The sequence below is a fragment of the Scophthalmus maximus genome, chromosome 4 (genome assembly GCF_022379125.1).
Source record: "Scophthalmus maximus strain ysfricsl-2021 chromosome 4, ASM2237912v1, whole genome shotgun sequence".
NCBI classification, from domain to species: Eukaryota; Metazoa; Chordata; class Actinopteri; order Pleuronectiformes; family Scophthalmidae; genus Scophthalmus; species Scophthalmus maximus.
In genome coordinates, this window is record NC_061518.1 from 6,160,306 (window position 1) to 6,172,251 (window position 11,946).

At 47.0% G+C, this 11,946-nt stretch overlaps 1 long non-coding RNA gene across 2 annotated transcripts in view; it reads right to left on the reverse strand.

Annotated features, from left to right (window-relative positions):
* Positions 1–10,913, reverse strand: part of LOC118302218 — a 119,430-nt gene extending 108,517 nt beyond the window's left edge. Inside the window, exons 1-2 of one of the 2 annotated variants that reach the window (XR_007030573.1) lie at positions 10,755–10,913; positions 3,036–3,168 (exon numbers count right to left, since the gene is read on the reverse strand). This is a non-coding gene — a long non-coding RNA (uncharacterized LOC118302218). The remainder of the gene's footprint in view (positions 1–3,035; positions 3,169–10,754) is intronic. The other variant, XR_007030574.1, reaches the window with a different exon arrangement.
* Positions 10,914–11,946: the final 1,033 nt, after the last annotated feature.

The window sequence follows — 11,946 nt, forward strand, 5'->3', positions numbered from 1 at the left end:
GCAACAAAGTTCGGTCTCCGGAGCTGGTCTGCTCCACATGCGTGTCCACAGTGTGCGCCTTTGTGCTCGCACAAACACATCAATCGAACCGCTCGCTAATTGCACACGACTACTCTGCGGCATGACTCGGAGCAAAAGAGCAATTAAGGCCTCTCCACCGGCGCCTTTAAACCTCGACTTCTAGGCAATGGCGCCGCTTTCGGCATCTGCAGGCAAACCACGCGTTGCTTTGTCTGACCTGACTGTCGGACCTCGGGGAGGATCAGTGGGCTTCCTGCCCACCCGGATGTCAGTATCTTCCCTTCCTCCCCCCCCCCCCCCCCCCCCCATGGACCTCATGTCCTCATTTACACCACAACCTTCTTGCTCCTATTAGCGGTGTAGCCACGTGTAACGTTGGTTGGAATATATTCCCGTGCCTGGGCACTGACTCCAGAACCGACGTGCTTTTCACTCCTGAATGGGGCTTTGTGAGTGTGAGTGTGTGTGTGTGTGTGTGTGTGTGTGTGTGTGTGTGTGTGTGTGTGTGTGTGTGTGTGTGTTGCATGCAATCCCTGGTAATGTTGTGGGAATTTGAGCATGTGTGGCTGCAACAACGCCCTCATCCCAGCCCGCCTCGGTCCGTCCATCCCAAGTGAGAGTCCTGTTTGTGCCCAGTCATCCGACTGCATGCTCAGCCTGACATGCGCATGAATATTAATGAAGCCATGGAGAAGAAGTCATTTGTTTCCCGCAGCCGATTTACATTGCAGTGCGGGGAGGTCCCCGAATCAAAGGGATTTTGAAACACCTTACAAGATTTGCAAATTAGACGAGACAAGCTGTTTATTTCTGGAGCAAGTTGTGGCTTTTGGCCCTAAACTCCATTTTAATCTTAATTCCTTCATTAGGCAAATACGACAGCGATGTGCCGAACTGTCGCATGCGAGTGCATGCATTAAAGTATAGCCTCAAAACACACCGACACATTCACGAGCACGACAATATGTATCTCCCCCCGACATTAATCTCTTTCTTGGCCCGAGACTCACTAAAACGTTATCTACTTGTCCGGTTGTCTCGGGGTCCCGGGGGAGGAATGTGCATGTGGCAGATCCCGGCGGAGCAGAGCAGGTAGGACAGACTCGGGATTTGTATGCAACAGGAGGCACCTTTTTTAGGAGGAGTGTCTGGTCTGTCTGACGCTCAGTGAGTCTCGGCGGGAAGGGAGCAGAAGCTTGCCCAGCTGGAGGAAAAGACTTATGAGCTTTATTGATCACAGGGTCTTATACAGGGGGGAGGGGGGAGGGGTCTCCCACTGCATATAACAGAGCTTTTATTGACACCGAGGCTGCAACGGGTCAGGAAAGTGAAGAATTCATCAGTGTGAGAGAGCGAATTAAAATGATAAGCTCAGTTGGGTATTGTTTAAATATTTGAGATGTTTTCATTCTGTTCCGAAAGGTCCATGGCCACCGAGCACGATGACGTCATTGGGGGGGGGGGGGAAATCATACACACTCCGCTTCACACCACAGGTGAAGATCACGTGACTCGCCTCTGATTCCCTGAACCGCAATATGATTGGTACATGTGTGTGTGTTCGGATCAACCCCGTGACAACAGCTCTGCTTTTTTTTATTTATAGACAATGACGTCGAACGTAATAACAGTCGTTTGGATTTGGAAAAAGTCAAACAGTAGGGTTGTTATGAAAAAGGATTTTCTCATTTCTCGATTGTTTTGTGAGCGCGTCTGAAAATTGTGCACGATAGTTCCATAATCATGGCGGCCCTGAGAGCGCGCAGAAAACACGTGCAAATAGACAAAACACAAGCAAACCGGGAAAACATCTTCATCAATTTGACAGCGCGTGCGCGGCAAACACAACACATGAATCATGCGATTACAATGTTTATCTCTTATTTTCCAACACCACTGATGGGAAGAGAACCTTAATAGCCCCCTGAGCCAAATTCTACGGCAACAACAAATTCGTGTCCAGACGCGTGCGTCACTTTTAAGTGTCCTCCGTTTCGTTGCGGTCTATTTGCAGCGCGCTTTCTTAATTTGCTTTGCGGCGCGTGTTCTGAATGCTGCGCAAGTGTTGTCAGATGGATGAAGGTGTTTTCTCAGTTTGCTTGTGTTTTGTCTATTTGCACGTGTTTTCTTAAAGCTACAGTGTGTAATATTTTGAAGAACGTAGTCACAGAAATTGAATATGTTGCCCATAACTGTGTGTTCATATATGTATAGTCACCTGCAACAAAGAACCAGTGTTTTATCGTCAACTTTGAATGAGTTAAATATAGTTACATGAGGTGGACCCGACCTCCGTGTGAGTGGCCATGTTTGCTACGTGGTGTTGAATACGGTTGTTGCACAAAACTGTCCAGAATTCGTCATGTCGAATTTTCAGACGCCGCCGGAAATCGGAAATGGATTTAGCCATAAAGTGTCCCCCGTCGGTCGCTCGGTTGGGTGCGGTTTGCACTTTACCACCGGATGCCGCCAGAAAAGTACAAAAATGACACACTGGGGCTTTAAGTTGCAGTGCTGCGAGCTCTCAGGGCTCAAAGGCACATGAAGGTCCAACACTTCACTTGGATGGAAGGAACTGTGCTAAGCTGAGCTGTGAATGTGGAGGTCGGGAAAAAGCCGTCGGGGAAAGGACGGAAGTGAGAGAGCCTGTAGGTGATGACCGTGATTGTCTCCATCTTCCTCTCTTATTATTCTTGATCTGGAAAATGGAGGGTCGTGACTGGACAGACGGGGTTTGAAGTCGTTTCCGTTCCTTTGCCAACAGCCCATGTGAGTGCGCTCCAGGTGACTTGTAAAAGCCTGTGGCTTGCCCATAGCTGCGTGCTCCTCAGCTCTCAGCCCATGTCCCCGCACCGACTCCCGGCGTTCCGGCGCTCCACCAGACAACAGTCGCCTGCTCCTGCCGTCCGACACTGAGCTCACTTCTCCCATTAAAAAAGAAGAGAGCTGACACAGAGCAGGTGCATGACTGAGCACTGAAGTCAGTGCCAGCGCTCTAATTTGAAGATACTCACTTATCTGGTTCGGGAGCCCCCGCGGCGGCGAGTAAACTGGGGATGAAGAGTTGGTCCCGCACCGGTCCCCAGTTGTCGGCAGTTCACCGCAGCATTCGGCTCTGGCAGCGCTCGGCACGTGACGCCCGACCCCCTGGTGCACACACACACACACGGAGAACTGCTTGTTTTGTTAAGCTGTGGAGAAATGTTTGCACAAATGGGTGTGTGTGTGTGTGTGTGTGTGTGAGTACGGGTAGTAATCCTCAGCAACAGGTCATTTATTATTTCAAAATGCCTTTTCCTCCGTAGCGGGGAAAAAACAACCCCATTGTGCATGATCGATGGACTTGGACATGAAGCCCTGACTGAGATGTTGAAGTGTAGTTTCTTGGCTGCGGTGAGAAAAACCTTTTAAAAAAACCCCGAAAAGACATATCGAAGACAGATGAGGATGTCAGGTAACGGGGACGTCATTGAGCACAAAAAGATCAGTATATCTTTTCTTCCTTTTTAATCTGTTTTCACAGGGCAGCAGCAACAACAGCCGCTCTCAGCCGGAGACATGCTCACTTTTCACATGATCCTCACACATCCTGCATCCATTTGAAGCATCGCACCGAAAATCACTAACACGCGCACACGAGGTGCAGTGCACACACGGGCAGTAGGGGCAGTGTGGGCGCGTCTGAAGCAGAGACTGTACATGAAAAAAGGGACGTAGTCACCGGGTTCGGGGAAAATGAAGCCAATGCGGACGTGGCTGAAAGCCTGCATTCTCTGGAAGCACCTGCAGAGGGCGACTCCACGGGTCGTAAAAAGAAATCTGTCTTTTTAGAAGCCTGTGAGATAATGACATTATGAAAAATAATGTAACTAAAACACACAAATGAACACACATTTTGTGCTGAAACAGACAATACATGCTAATCCTATGTTGTCATTTAGTCCAATTTAAACTCATTCTCGGCCTCCTGTTTCAGGACTGCATAAAATACGCATGAAGAGAAGAGGCAGGCGCTTCAATGAATGCGAGGGTCAGGTCGGTCAGGTCGTCCCGGCGTGAGCGCGTCATGTTGCCAGACACCTGTACGCCGATGAATAATGTGTTTGTGACAGCGAAGCCATCGCGTGTAAAAAAAAGAAAAGAGAAGAAAAGGTGACTGTGTCCGTCGGAGGATGAGCTCCTCGGTTGGTGTTGAGACGCCAAACAAACAAATCAATACACAAGAACGGGTCTTTTTTCTCTTTTCCAGCCTGCGTGACCCGGTTTGTGGGAGGCTTTACTCTGGAAGTTTTCATTTTTTTGAATCTGTTGCAGATGCCCGTCCTTGTCAGATTGCCATGACTCCTGATTTGTGTTCAAAATCAAGCCTAAGTCAAAGTGTAACTAAGAGCGGAGGGCCGTGTGGCAGCCGCTCCTGCTCCTCTCATCATGACGCGAACACGACGTGTACTGGCGACCGCTCCGATTCCGTTCATTAGGGCTAAACGTATCGACGTGTGCTTGTAAAGCTGCAGTTTGCACTCACTAAAATGTCCCCCAGTGCGGGCCAATGAGTGATATAATTGCAATTTAACCGGTGTTACAATCGCTAATGAAATTCTTTTGAAGAATACTCCAGGGGGGCACAGTAGATGCGGCGTTTGACTCTGGCGCCTGGTGGCACTGTTTTTTTCTAATCAAAACACCATTGTTTTTAAATTTGTCTTCACTTGCCCCCCCGCCCCCCCACTGCCCACACTGTTTTTCTTGTAGTCATATTTATTATTACCTGATTGTGACACATTTTCAAACATGTAAAACTATGATCTCTGATCGCAGACCAGACATACAAGCATTTTGAACACCCCCTTGTCGACATGACTCATGTTTTGAAGTGTGAACAGTGTATTCATTTGTTTAGGGGCTGCGATCGCACGGTCATTGTGTGTCTATCTTGGTAAGGCTTACAAGACGTGGGGGTTGTTTGCATCTGCGACGCACAATGTGCCAGTCTTTTTTTACTCTGCGTGAGCCTGTGCACATTAGGGTCGTGCGCACTGTGCTTTTAAGCGGCGGCGGCAGCGAGCGGAGGTGCAACACCTTTTCTCTCATTAGTCTCACTAAACGGGATAATGATTCCCGCGAGGATCTGCCACCGTTGCACCGCTCGCCCTGTCACTCTCTGAACCCCCGTCACCATGGTGATCAAAGCCAGATGTGCAACTGTACTGTTCATACAGTCGTCACTCTGCACTGTGCCGCGGCCCTCAGGGAATCTGCTTTGTGCCGCGACAACATTACACAAACTCAATTATTTCCCAGACTGTCACACACACACACACACACACACACGCTCTTCATTTGAAAAACATAAACCAAATTTACCACTGTTTCGCAAAAGTCAGCTAAACACTTGACAATAGAATATTTTGTGCAGCCACAACCACTGAACATGGACCAGGGCTGGGCTGTTCGGCAAAAATGCTTTTTGATAATCACTGGGAACTATAATAAAACCCAATTTCCATGAGAGATGGAGATGTCAAACGATTGTTTTGTTGACTTCCGGGTTCCACACAGAACGTCGTGACGAATGTAGCGGCCTCTCGCTCCGCATTTGGCTTGTTCCTCCCGTTTGCACCATAGAGACTGTCTATAAAAATGGATGTAGTCACAGTGAAGCCAATCCGCAAAAAGTGCCTGAAAGCTGTATTCTCTTAAATGGCCAGCACAGGGTGACTCCACTGGTTGCAAGAATAAATCTTGTTTGCATGGAAGTCTTTGAGAAAATGACTCTACTTCTCACTGGCTATAATGTTAGCAAACATCTGAGTAGTGATTGACAGCTGGTGCCGTCCAACGGGTGCATCGCAGGTGGACGACACGCAGCGTACGAGCGCTCAGTCCAACCGACAGACAGCTCACAGTTTGTGGGCCGACAGGCTCCACAGATACAAACATTTATGTGCACAAACATTGAAAAAGTGATTTTCGCGTAATATGTCCCCTTTGAAGACAATTGTCACAAAAATGATTCTGGTTTTCACAATTTGACAAAAATGTGAAAATTACATCCCATTTTTTTTTTTGGTTAGGAGGATTTTTCACAAAATAAAAACATCCCCACAGCTCCAGCTTTTCCAAAATATCGTCTTCTCTCTCCTCTTGTGGCATGTCAACATGTGCGCTATCATAATCCTAATAGGTTGATGTTATTTCATCTCATGTACAATATCGGTGAGGCTTCTTGTTTACCTCCGCTCCTATTTATAATCTGTTTCCGAGCTCATGCTGGGTTGAAGTTCGTCTTCGCGCCTCCAAGCCAATCTTATTAAAACTACCAAGGAGCGAACCAGGAAAGATCCGCCGCAGCCGGCGACAGCAGACCGACCGAACCGCACAAACATGTTGTGACTACAGATCGGTGGACATGCAGGACTCAGGACGGCCGGAGGCCAGTCAGCTGTTTGAAGAGGGAGCAAATGAGTGCACCGGGACAGATGCATTCAATATCTGCTCTGATATTGTGCGTGATTGCCAAATATGTTCTATTGGCTGAGGGGGGGGGGGGGGGGGGGGGGGGAGTACTGAAGGGATGAGTCTTCCATCTTCCATTTCTTTCAACAACAAAAACACAAACAAGCATCTCGGCGAGACAGAACTACAAAGACAAAGAACTGAAAGAGGGTAAAAAATTTACACCGGTGTAGTACAACAGTGATCAAAGGAAAGACAGGCGAGACACCAAAACACACCTGCAGTGACAGACGGAGGTAGCCCCCGTACAGAAGAGAGAGGGCAACGCGGCGCTGCGAGGGAAACCGGTAGACGGGGATGAGGGAGGAATAATGAAGGCAACTAAGGATGAATTTATTGTGGATTGAACTAAGTGTCTGTCCACAAGCACTGCAGGCACTTTGCACGAGGCCCGTCGGGCTCGCCTTGCAAAACAGAGGAGAGCAGCGAGAGGCCGACACGTCCTTGGGCGACGCTCTCAGGGTGTCGGTTCACCGCCATAACTGTCTCCTCCTGGACCCGAGCCCGACAACAAGGTGACTCCGGTCGGGCTCCAGTGCACCGGGGCTCGGCCACACAGTGGCGCTCTGTGGTGCGGGTTTCGCAGTCGGAAGGAACAAAGGAAAGTGTCATGAAGGAAAAAAAAAGTCCAAGCAAAAGTTAGTTTTTCGGCACTTTTTCAAATGCATAAGACACAGAGCAGAAATGGGAACGGCTGAAACACGCCTGCACTGATTCACTTTACAGTACGTCAGCACACAAAGAGGAGAATGTCCGGAATAGGAAAAATGCCTTTCAAGAAAAATGTGACTCATAACGGTTCAGCAGGTGCCCAACGCATTAAGTTATTGTGCAACTAATATGTGCCAGAAAATACAATTTGGAGGAAAATGTGATGTTCTGCAGGAGCCTGTTTCGCAAAATTTGCCAAATGCATCTGCGGGGTTAGTTTATTTTACTTTCTCATTTTGACATATTCTGCTGATGAAAAATCACTGCTGACCAAAATTGGAGCAGTTTGCTCTTATACGTCCAAAATTTGCGAGCGGGGATTATTGACAACAATGCGACACAGCCACTGCTTGCAGTCCGCGTGAAAGATGCTCGTGAATCACTTACGGGGAACGGGCCCCCTGGACTTCTGTTTCGTCAACATAACAGTAAAACATTCACACACCGTTGCTAACTCTCGACTGCCGATGCAAAAAAATGTCCGCCCCTGATTCATATCTGCAAACTGGTCACTGGAAAAATGAATTTGTTTTCAACTCCTCCTGGCACCTAAAAGCATGAGTAATGTTTTGTTGATGGTTCATGCGGGTCAGAGTACTTGCTTAAGGTCAAGGGAAAGATTGGGATCTTCAACACTAGCAAAAGTCAGCGCTGACTTAAAGCACGAGAACTGAAGCGTTGACCTTTTTTTTGATTTTTAACAAAAAAACATCCTACCCCCCCCCACCTCCGCCCCGACCTTTGCCATGTGTGGTTAAAAACCAAAACCGACTTGTATTTCAAGACGCGGAATGTGAACAGGTTGTGTTTTCACGAACCGAACTCACTCTGATCCCTAACGTCTACAAAACTTGTTTCTGTTTTCCTTGATGACTGCAACAAATAAAGAAGTCAACAGTTCATATTTCACTCACTTATCCACGAACTGAAAAGGTATTTTTAAGGGCTTCAGTCTTCTTTCTGCAGTGACTGTGCGTTGGCAGCATGACACAGTTACACTGGTTTCCAGAGTAGACAGGAAACAGAGAGGAATGGAAGTTTTCACTACGCAGCCCGTGTCAACACCGTGTAGTCACCATACTTTTTTTCTAGGTTGTTCCCAACCAACTACATTCTGCCAAAGTTGTTACAAAATTCCACCTGAACAGATTTCAGGTCTTTTTTTTGGGGGGGGGGGGGAATTACAGAGTTCGTAGAAGATGAGGATAGAAGGATTCATCCCCTCATGAGCTCCCGCCGCAGCTGTAACCGACACCGCCGGCATTCTGCCAAGCAACCTGAAAATAGAACAGTGATTTTTTGTTGTTGTTGCACCATAAAAACTCCACCGTATGATACGTGCAGGCGGTTATGAATACAGCAGCGCTCACTCTTTGACTCTGGGGGGGGAAAAAGAAATAGTGACAAATCTGTTGATGTACTCTATGTACCACCCCCCCCCCCTCCCCCCTCCTCTACTGTACAAATCCTCAGACGCGTTTTTAACTTCATCCCCAATCCGAGACGCCCAGATTGCAATCTGTTACACAATATGTTTTGCTCCACTTTATCAGGCCCGTAGATAAACCTCATGACTGGAACACGGGCCTGTGAGTAATGACGGCTCGCTCCACACAACACCATCCCGACGTCCGTATGCTCCCGCTCTCCTCTCCATTTGTCAATTTGTTTGTGACGATGAGTTCCGCTGGTCATTCTCCTGCTTCCCCGTCAAAGGAACACGCGGCCACAGATGCTGGAACACGGTGGAACCATTTTTTAACGTCCCGCGAGCATGTCGGCAATTAGGGAGAACATATTGTCGCCATGTGGGTTGCTCCGCGTCCGTACTCCTGATGTGGACAAACTGTATTCCAGCTAATCGCATTTTAATAACAAGAGCGCTCGCAGAGCGTAGCCCTCCGCCCAGGCTGAGCAAATCCCCGAACTAACTCCTTGACCAGAAAACATCCTAGAAATCCGTCCATAACTTTTTGAGTCACACTGCTAACAAACAAAAGCTGCGTTTCCACCAAAAGTACCAGGAACTACAGTATATGAGTACCAGGAACTAAAAGGATCCTGTGGCCCATTGCTGTCTGCGTTTCCACCGCGCCCTGAAGTTCCGGGAAGCTTATGCCAATCAGGCGAACCAGCTAACACTGTAAACAACGTACACAAACCAGCTAACACTGTAAACAACATACACGAACCAGCTAACAGTGAAAAACAACGTACACAAACCAGCTTACACTGTAAACAATGTACACGAACCAGCTAACAGTGAAAAACAACGTACACGAACCAGCTAACACTGTAAACAATGTACACGAACCAGCTAACACTGAACAACAACGTACACGAACCAGCTAACACTGTAAACAACGTACGCAAACCAGCTAACACTGTAAACAACGTACACGAACCAGCTAACACTGAACAACAACATACACGAACCAGCTAACACTGTAAACAACGTACGCAAACCAGCTAACACTGTAAACAACGTACACAAACCGGCTAACACTGTAAACAACGTACGCAAACCAGCTAACACTGTAAACAACGTACACGAACCGGCTAACACTGTAAACAACGTACACGAACCGGCTAAAACTGTAAACAATGTACACGAACCGGCTAACACTGTAAACAACGTACACAAACCGGCTACGACTGTAAACAACGTACACGAACCGGCTCACACTGTAAACAACGTACACGAACCGGCTAACACTGTAAACAACGTACATGAACCGGCTAACACTGTAAACAACGTACACGAACCAGCTAACACTGTAAACAAGGTACACGAACCAGCTTTCACTGTAAACAACGTACACGAACCAGCTAACAGTGAAAAACAACATACACGAACCAGCTAACACTGTAAACAACGTACACGAACCAGCCAACACTGAACAACAACGTACACAAACCAGCTAACAGTGAAAAACAACATAAACGTACAAGCTAACACTGAACAACAACGTAAACAAACAAGCTAACACTGAACAACGTAAACAAACGAGATAACACTGAACAACATAAACAAACGAGCTAACACTGAACAACAACGTAAACAAACGAGCTAACACTGAACAACAACGGAAACAAACGAGCTAACACTGAACAACAACGTTAACAAACGAGCTAACACTGAACAACAACGTTAACAAACAAGCTAACACTGAACAACAACGTAAACAAACGAGCTAACACTGAACAACAACGTAAACAAACGAGCTAACACTGAACAACAACGTTAACAAACGAGCTAACACTGAACAACAACGGAAACAAACGAGCTAACACTGAACAACAACGGAAACAAACGAGCTAACACTGAACAACAACGGAAACAAACGAGCTAACACTGAACAACAACGGAAACAAACGAGCTAACACTGAACAACAACGGAAACAAACGAGCTAACACTGAACAACAACGCACACGAACCATTTCAATAAAAGCTCATATTCTATTTTGTGTCATTTAAGTGCAACTTCTGGATTCATTAATTTACTTCTCTTAATAAAAACCTTCGAACTCGTCGTCCTCGCCCACAATGCTCAGCAGAGCCTGCACCTCGCCGTCGGTCCATCTATCGTAGCTTTTCCTCTGCGGGTCCATGACGAAGCGCGGTGGAAAATCAAAACGGGCTTTTAGAATGCGACGAGTCCTCGACCAATCACAATTCTTCAGCACTGCAGCCCCGCCCCCCTCAGTACCACGTCCCAAGCAGGGTCTTTTTCGAGGTTAAATAAATTACTCAGGAACAAAATGTAGACCCTAGCTGCTGGGTGTAGTTCCTGCGGCAGAAACGCGGCTATAGAGACCAAACCAATCACATGACTTCCCTGGCAGAGGTATTGCGAGGGGTCATATACCTGAAACACAAAATCGTGTGCAAATGAGAGAATATCATATTGATTTACATTGCTTTTTTCTGGAGACTAACACGAAGGCATTGTCTTAACGCTAGATGAGGTGCGTGGCTGAAACATGATGCATTTGAGTGCTCAGTTTTGTAATTGTTTTTTGTCCCCATAAGGAAGAAACGTCCCCATAATGTGAGTATATGAACAGATTCAGGTCCCCACAACAGGGTGATACCTGGAACACACACATACAATACCGCTTATGTTACATTATTATTAACTTTTTTAATTTCAAACACACAATGTACGTTCCTGCAGACGTGCAAGAGACTAAAGGCAGAATTCATAGAGCATGCAGTGATGTTTTCGGTGTATTGTGAAGCAGCTGCGCGTTTACAGCACATTCACTGTCTTGCATTAACATCATCCTATGAAAGTCATAGACCCCTGAAATAAAAGTTTTAAGGAAACCAAAAAAAAAAAAAAGAGAGCGAGAGAGACAAACAAACAAACTAGAAGATGATTTATAAAAAGCTGACGTGCTGGATAAAAAAGGTTGCTGCCCTCGCACCCTTGCCTGCAAACTATGAAAAAAGCTCGTGAAAGATTTTTGAAAGATGATTTCACACTGCTCGACAAAAGGCAGCGAACAGCTGAAGTCTCAGCGAGGCCAGCGGAGGAGCAGGGCACTGAACGCATCAGCGGGGAGTTGTCCGTCTCCTCCAGACGACCTTTTTTCGGGCGGAGGGTTAACTGGTGGGCAGATGACTCTTTTCCTGAACTTCTCAATTTCGTCCACATTATGGCTGACTTTTTAAAACCATCTACTGTAACTGT